This window comes from Petromyzon marinus, chromosome 3 (genome assembly GCF_048934315.1).
Source record: "Petromyzon marinus isolate PM22_M1 ecotype Great Lakes invasive population chromosome 3, UKy_Petmar_22M1.pri1.0, whole genome shotgun sequence".
Taxonomy (NCBI): domain Eukaryota; kingdom Metazoa; phylum Chordata; class Hyperoartia; order Petromyzontiformes; family Petromyzontidae; genus Petromyzon; species Petromyzon marinus.
Window position 1 is genome coordinate 18,025,702 of NC_133669.1, and position 6,876 is coordinate 18,032,577.

At 51.6% G+C, this 6,876-nt stretch overlaps 1 long non-coding RNA gene across 1 annotated transcript; it reads right to left on the reverse strand.

Annotated features, from left to right (window-relative positions):
* Nucleotides 1-1,958: 1,958 nt before the first annotated feature.
* On the reverse strand, nucleotides 1,959-5,575 carry LOC142929978 (uncharacterized). Its single transcript, XR_012946009.1, has 2 exons — nucleotides 5,234-5,575; nucleotides 1,959-2,396 (listed from the first exon to the last, which is right to left on the reverse strand). It is a non-coding gene; the product is annotated as an uncharacterized LOC142929978 (long non-coding RNA).
* Between the last annotated feature and the right edge of the window lie 1,301 nt (nucleotides 5,576-6,876).

Consider the following 6,876-nt stretch of genomic DNA (forward strand, 5'->3'; position numbering starts at 1 on the left):
ACGTCTTATTTCATCCAAAGGGAGAGCTCTGCTCATCCCTCGCACAGGGGGCAATGGCCAGTATACATGATGGGGTATCAGCGTGTGTGTGATGGGGTATCAGTGTGTGTGATGGTGTATGTGTGTGTGATGGTGTATGTGTGTGTGATGGTGTATCAGTGTGTGTGATGGTGTATGTGTGTGATGGTGTATGTGTGTGTGATGGTGTATCGGTGTGTGTGATGGTGTATCAGTGTGTGTGTGATGGGGTATCAGTGTGTGTGTGATGGTGTATGTGTGTGTGATGGTGTATCAGTGTGTGTGTGATGGGGTATCAGTGTGTGTGTGATGGGATATCAGTGTGTGTGATGGGGTATCAGTGTGTGTGTGTGATTGGGTATCAGTGTGTGTGATGGGATATCAGTGTGTGTGATGGAGTATCAGTGTGTGTGATGGGATATCAGTGTGTGTGATGGGGTATCAGTGTGTGTGTGTGATGGGGTATCAGTGTGTGTGATGGGATATCAGTGTGTGTGATGGAGTATCAGTGTGTGTGATGGGATATCAGTGTGTGTGATGGGGTATCAGTGTGTGTGTGTGATGGGGGTATCAGTGTGTGTGTGTGTGGTGGTGTATCAGTGTGTGTGATGGTGTATCAGTGTGTGTGATGGTGTATCAGTGTGTGTGTGGTGGTGTATCAGTGTGTGTGTGTGTGGTGGTGTATCAGTGTGTGTGTGTGTGATGGGTATCAGTGTGTGTGATGGAGTATCAGTGTGTGTGTGTGATGGGATATCAGTGTGTGTGATGGAGTATCCTTGTTGAATGCATTGGTGTGTATGTGGTTGTGTGCCGACCTTCATCGGTGCTACTCGCTAACAGCACCAGCCCTAACAGTCTGTGAAGGCTATACGGGGGATTTTTGTCGTGTGTGTCTGTCGGGGCGGTAGTGCACGTGCAGCGGTTAGCACACTGCGCTACGAAACCCACCCAACTTCAATTCCCGCTCACGACCAGAAACAGCGAGGAATATTTGAACCGGTCCTGGGCCTCCCCTAGGTCGACTCAGCCTTACATGAGTACCGGGTGTGCGGTGTGTAAACGTCACGTGTTGGCCACCCACCCCCTCGTGTGCTGCTTCGTTTCGGCCTTCACATCGGTGCTTGCTAACTACACTTTCCCCAAGTCTATACGGGGGGTTGTCTTTGTGTCTGTTGTACTGTATGTATATATAAGTATGTACGCGTCTGTGTATTGAACTGCATGGGTGCATTAAGGGCTCATCATCATCAGTCCCCTTCATCCTGATGATCGCTCCTCCCTGCGACCGCCTCCTGCACCCCCACCACCCCCCTCCCCCGAGCCCCTCTCCCCCGAGCCCCCCTCCCTCGAGATCCCCCTCCCCCGAGTCTCCCTCCCCTGAGTCCCCACCCCCTCTCTGGTTCACCCCCCCCCCCTCACGCCCCTCGTCCTTTCCCCCCTGGGTCGCAATCTCCGCCGCAGCTGCCGGCTGCCTCGTCCTCTGTTTCTACTCCTGCGACTTCCACTCAGCAGCTCTGCTGCGCCTTGAACACAAGGGGGGAGGGGGTGGGGGGCGGTAAAGATCTCTCCCTCCCCCCTCCCCCACTCCACCCCCATCGTCCGCCCCGGCAGCGCCTGTCGCTCCATGAATCACCATTAGTTCCCCTTAACTTCACTAAGGGGAACATCTGAATGTCTTAAGCGAGACTTCAGATATTGCGATCATGAATTGAACCGGTCACCGTGCCCTTTTGCCACCCCGCGTTCCTGAGACCTGAGCAGCAGCTGCAGCAACAGGAGCCCCGCAATCTCCCCCAAGCTCGCATCTCGCATCCGAAAGGCTTCGTTTTCCGAACTCTATATTTACAGGGAACGACGCTGCTGTACGGCTTGGCTTGGAGTAGGGAGTGTCGGCGTAAGGCACTAGCGCCGGGGTCAGCAACATTCAAAAGAAAAAGAAGAAGCATTTTTTTATTTTATTTTTTGTCCTTGACAAAAAATAGTTCGAGAGGCGCATCACACGCAGAGCTACGTCTTGTGCACATCCACAAACACAACAACAGCAGCAGCAGCAGCTATGCAGAAGTTGACAACACACATTCTGACTCAAATAAAAGAAATAGGTGATGGAATGAACTGCGTCTATTTAGATCCCCCCCTCCCCGAGTAATTCTTTAACAATACAGTTTGACTGCTGCACATTTTGTCGTCACCAAGACATTCCCTGCCATATTGAATTGATTATCTTTACGTTCAATTACGTTTAGGATTTAAGTAAAAATAAAAAAATAAAAACAGCTGTCCGCTACGGGCAAGCCAAAGACCCTTGCACTAGAGCAGTGGTGCTTCTTCATAACCTGGGGTCGGGTGTGCACTCCCTGCGGTGCGAGATGCCCTTTCTGTGGGTGAGAGACACGGGCAGATTCTTTTTAGAAGGTAAATAATCGAAAACACAAATGAAGCACGGGCACGTGAGTACAACTGCGTTACTCTTTGGTTCTTTCGGTAAAGTCGCGTAGAAAGAATCTCAATTAAATAATAGAATATTCAGAAAATAAATTAAATAATAGAATAATAGAATATTCTATTAAATAATAGAATAGTATTCTATTATATTTCGTGGTTCTTTCGGTAAAGTCACGTAGAAGGGAAACAATAAAATAATGAAAATATAAAACAATTTTATTGTTTTACAATTGTTTTACCGAATCCCTGCAGTCACGAAAGCTTTAAATCAAGTATTCTATTATTTCATTAATTTTCTTTCTACACGTGACTTTACCGAAAGAACCAAAGAGTAATTCGTGCAGTAACGAAAGCTTCAAATCAAGTATTTTACAACTACTTTGTTTAATCAAATCGATGTATTCATATTATAAATGTATTTACGATTAAGAACCAAAGGGGAGCTTGTCTGCAGTAAAGGTTTAAGAATCACTGCACTCGAGTATAAGGTACGCCTCGTCGATAATCATAATCCCCTCTTGTAATTATTCCATGTACTATGAGTAACATGGGGATAGAATAAGTCGAGGGGAATGTGACATTCCAGATGAATTCCTCCTCTCCCGCAGCGTCCGGGTCTCACGCCCCCCCCCCCCGCTGCACCCCCACCCTCCTCGTGCCGTTTCTGTGTTGAGTTAACCCCCCCACCACCACCACATGGCCCCGAACGAACACCACCGATAGCTTCTCGACTCCGTCACAGGTGAGACGCCCTCGCCTCGCGGCTCGAGGTCTGGGTGCCACCCGCCCCGCCCCCCGTGTAGCCCCCACCCCGTACCGGTGGGAGTTGCTCAAGTACGCACAGGGGGGCGCGCAGACTGCGACGTGGATACCGTGCAGGGGGAATTTCGCGTTGAACAACAGCCACCCACGTTGCGGCGACAAAAACAAACCCCCCACATACACTGAGACGGTGAGATGCCTTTTGCGCCGCGATGCGTTTGTTGTGGACTTGCAAAAATAACTGCATTGAGGCTTAAGTGACTTTAGTGACTTTAGTTGTGTAATTTTTTTTTTGGGGGGGGGGGGGGGATGGAGTGGAACTTCTTTCGCACCGTACGTAGCCAGTCGTGCTAATTTTATCGGAGTTGCGAGTGGAGCGGACGGGTGGAGGATTCTGGGGTCAGTCTTCCTGATGGGGGGTGGGAGTCGTGGGGGGGGGGTACCACTGACGCAGAGAATATACATCTCCAACCCCCTTCGCATCCACATATTTCTCACTCAACTCACTCGCAGCATTCGCAAATGCACAAGAAGCGAACCGTGCGGGGTGACCTCGTTTAAAGTAGGGGGGGGGGGGGCAAGGGGGTGGTGTGGTGAGAGGGGTGTGAGGAGGTGTGAGAGGGATGAAGAGGGGTGGGAGGAGGGGGACACGCAGTCAATGCTAAAAAGACGTTCAACAAATCTGAACCGCCGAGGAGAACGAGCGGCTTCGCTTCCAATGCGAGGGTCGTGCGGAGTCGTGCTGAGGTTAGACCGGGGAGCACGTGACCACACCCAAGAGAAATCACTCAAGAGCACATGGTGGCAAGGGGCGCGGAAATGGAGAGAGGCAATTGGAGGAAACCCGATGTAAAGTAATACCGTTGATTTACGTCTTCCCCCTTTCAACGTCGTTTCGCAAATAGGTCGTCGCTTTATTAGCACCACCTGGGTGGGTGGACGCGGTTGGTTTATGAGCGGGCTAAGCCGCTGAATGGAGGAGCCGGCGAGGAATCACTTCCCAGTGAGGAGCTCGCATCTGGCTCCCGATTCCAAATGGCTCACATGGCGGAGCCTAAAGAGACTGAGAGTGGGTTTCGGTAGACCCAACTCTCTCATGAAACCACGGGCGGAGGGTGTGGGGGGGGAGGTTCTACACAATCGACAAATGTGATTGGTCAGGAGAAGCAAACCATGGATCATCTCCTGAGATGCCCTGCAGCACCGCAATACACTCCTCAAGATTGGGCAATGCCAACACCAGGAGCCGTGGCCTGTGCAGAATATCGAGGCAAGACCTATATAAAGGTTGGACAGAAGACACGACGACGCAGAAGAAGGGATGAATACCACGACCTGATTTTGCGTCGCCTCAACTCACACGCCGCTGGCAGCATCTTCCGTCCTGTCTCGTTATCCGTCGCCTCTCAGCGTTCGCCTCCACCACCGACTGCCCTGTAAATCGCTTTGATTGACTGTCGTTTCGATATTCGTCGTCGCACCTTTCAGGAACGCATCCCCCGACGTAAGGCGGGGGTGTTACTGGATTCGGCGAGAAACGAGCAGATTGGAGCTGATCGGGACTTGTGGTGGAAGGTTCCAGAAGGTCGGGGAGTGAGAGGGTGGATAAGGAGTCCCGGGGGGGGGGGGGGGGGAGTCAAGGCTGAACAAGGTTGTCTTCTGCGAGGGTGCGTTACAGGAACCCAGGGAGCAGTGGTGCAGCGGTCAGCGCGCTGAGCTACAAACCCGGCGAACCCGAGATCGATTCTGACTCACGCGCTCACGGACCAACACCAGCGACGATGATTTTAACAACCGGTCCTGGGTCTCCCCTAGGCCAACGCAGCACTCAAATGAGCACCTGGTGCGATGTGTCAATATCACCACGATACCTGGCGTGGTGCTTGCCACCCACGCTAACAGCACTTGGCCCAAAAAAGTCTTTGAAACGCCACACGGAGGGGGTGGGTTGGGGGGAGTACGGTGGTCTTCGTAGTGCTCTGCGCGCTACGATAGGAATGCTGGTCACCTGGGGGTGGTCTTGCCGGGCTGTCATCGGCGGCGAGAGACGTCGTGAACTCGCCCCGTTGCGTCCGCAGGTTTCACCAACGCGGCGCTGCCCACGGTGGAGTTTGCTCAATGTCCCCAGCCACCGCCTCGCCCCCCTCGCTGACACGGCGGGCTGTAAACAATCGCACCGCGTGTGCCGTCTATTGACCCGAGCGGCTGTAATAAGCGCCCCGTGTATCGTCGCGTGCATTTTATATAGGCGCGTGTGTTCTCGTGCGCGTGTGGGGGTTGTGTGTGTGTGGAGGAGGAGGCTCGTGAAGGACGCTGCTGCTGCTGCTACTGGGCACTTGGAGGCAGTCGCCCTCCAACAACAACGGAGGGCGGAGAAGCGACGCTCACAACAACGAGCGTGAGCGCCGGGTGGCTAAAGCACAGCAAGTAGGGGGCACAGGTGATTGCATCGGCCAGTCGTCTCAGTCAGTCAACCCGTGGCATCTGGGTCTGTCTCGTGACCTCCTGCCAGCGGGCGTTCGGCACTTCACGTGTCTTCGTATGTGTGGGGAGGGGTAGCGTCCCAGTCAACATGTAACGTTGGGCCAACGTTGGCATGTGGTTTTGAACCGTTGGGCCGACGTTGGGCCCCTAACCATCCACCAACCGCAACGTTGGGCCCCAACGTTGCGGTTGGTGGATGGTTAGCGCACTGCGATACCGACCCAGCGACCCGAGTTGCAATTCTCGCTCAGGACCGATGCCAAGGGAGGAATGTTTAATCCGGTAACCGGGGCTCACCCTAAATCAACTTAAGCATTAGGGAAACAAAGGCGGTCGGGCGTGGTGCTGACCACCTGATCCCTGGTTGTGCCGTCTCCGCGCCTTCATAGGTGCTCTATGACATCACCTGCCCCCAAACGCCTGCGCATGCTATATCGGCGGTCTTTGTACTGTATTTGTACTGTCTTTGTACTCTATTTGTACTGTATTTGTACTGTCTTTGTACTCTATTTGTACTGTATTTGTTTTTTTGTGCATATCTCGGACTGTGGCCACGTCATTAAGGGATCTGTGAGCTCCTCGCGGGATCAAGTACGTGTGTGTATGTACGTGTGTGTATGTACGTGTGTGTATGTACGTGTGTGTATGTACGTGTGTGTATATGTACGTGTGTGTGTATGTACGTGTGTATGTACGTGTGTGTATATGTACGTGTGTGTGTATGTACGTGTGTGTATGTACGTGTGTTTGTATATGTACGTGTGTGTATATGTACGTGTGTGTGATATGTACGTGTGTGTGTATATGTACGTGTGTGTATGTACGTGTGTGTATATGTACGTGTGTGTGTATATGTACGTATGTGTATATGTACGTGTGTTTGTATATGTACGTGTGTTTGTATATGTACGTGTGTGTATATGTACGTGTGTGTATATGTACGTGTGTGTGTATATATGTACGTGTGTGTATATGTACGTGTGTGTATGCACGTGTGTGTATGTACGTGTGTTTGTATATGTACGTGTGTTTTGTATATGTACGTGTGTGTATATGTACGTGTGTATATGTACGTGTGTGTGTATATGTACGTGTGTGTATGTACGTGTGTGTATATACGTGTGTGTATATGTACGTGTGTTTGTATATGTACGTGTGTTTGTATAT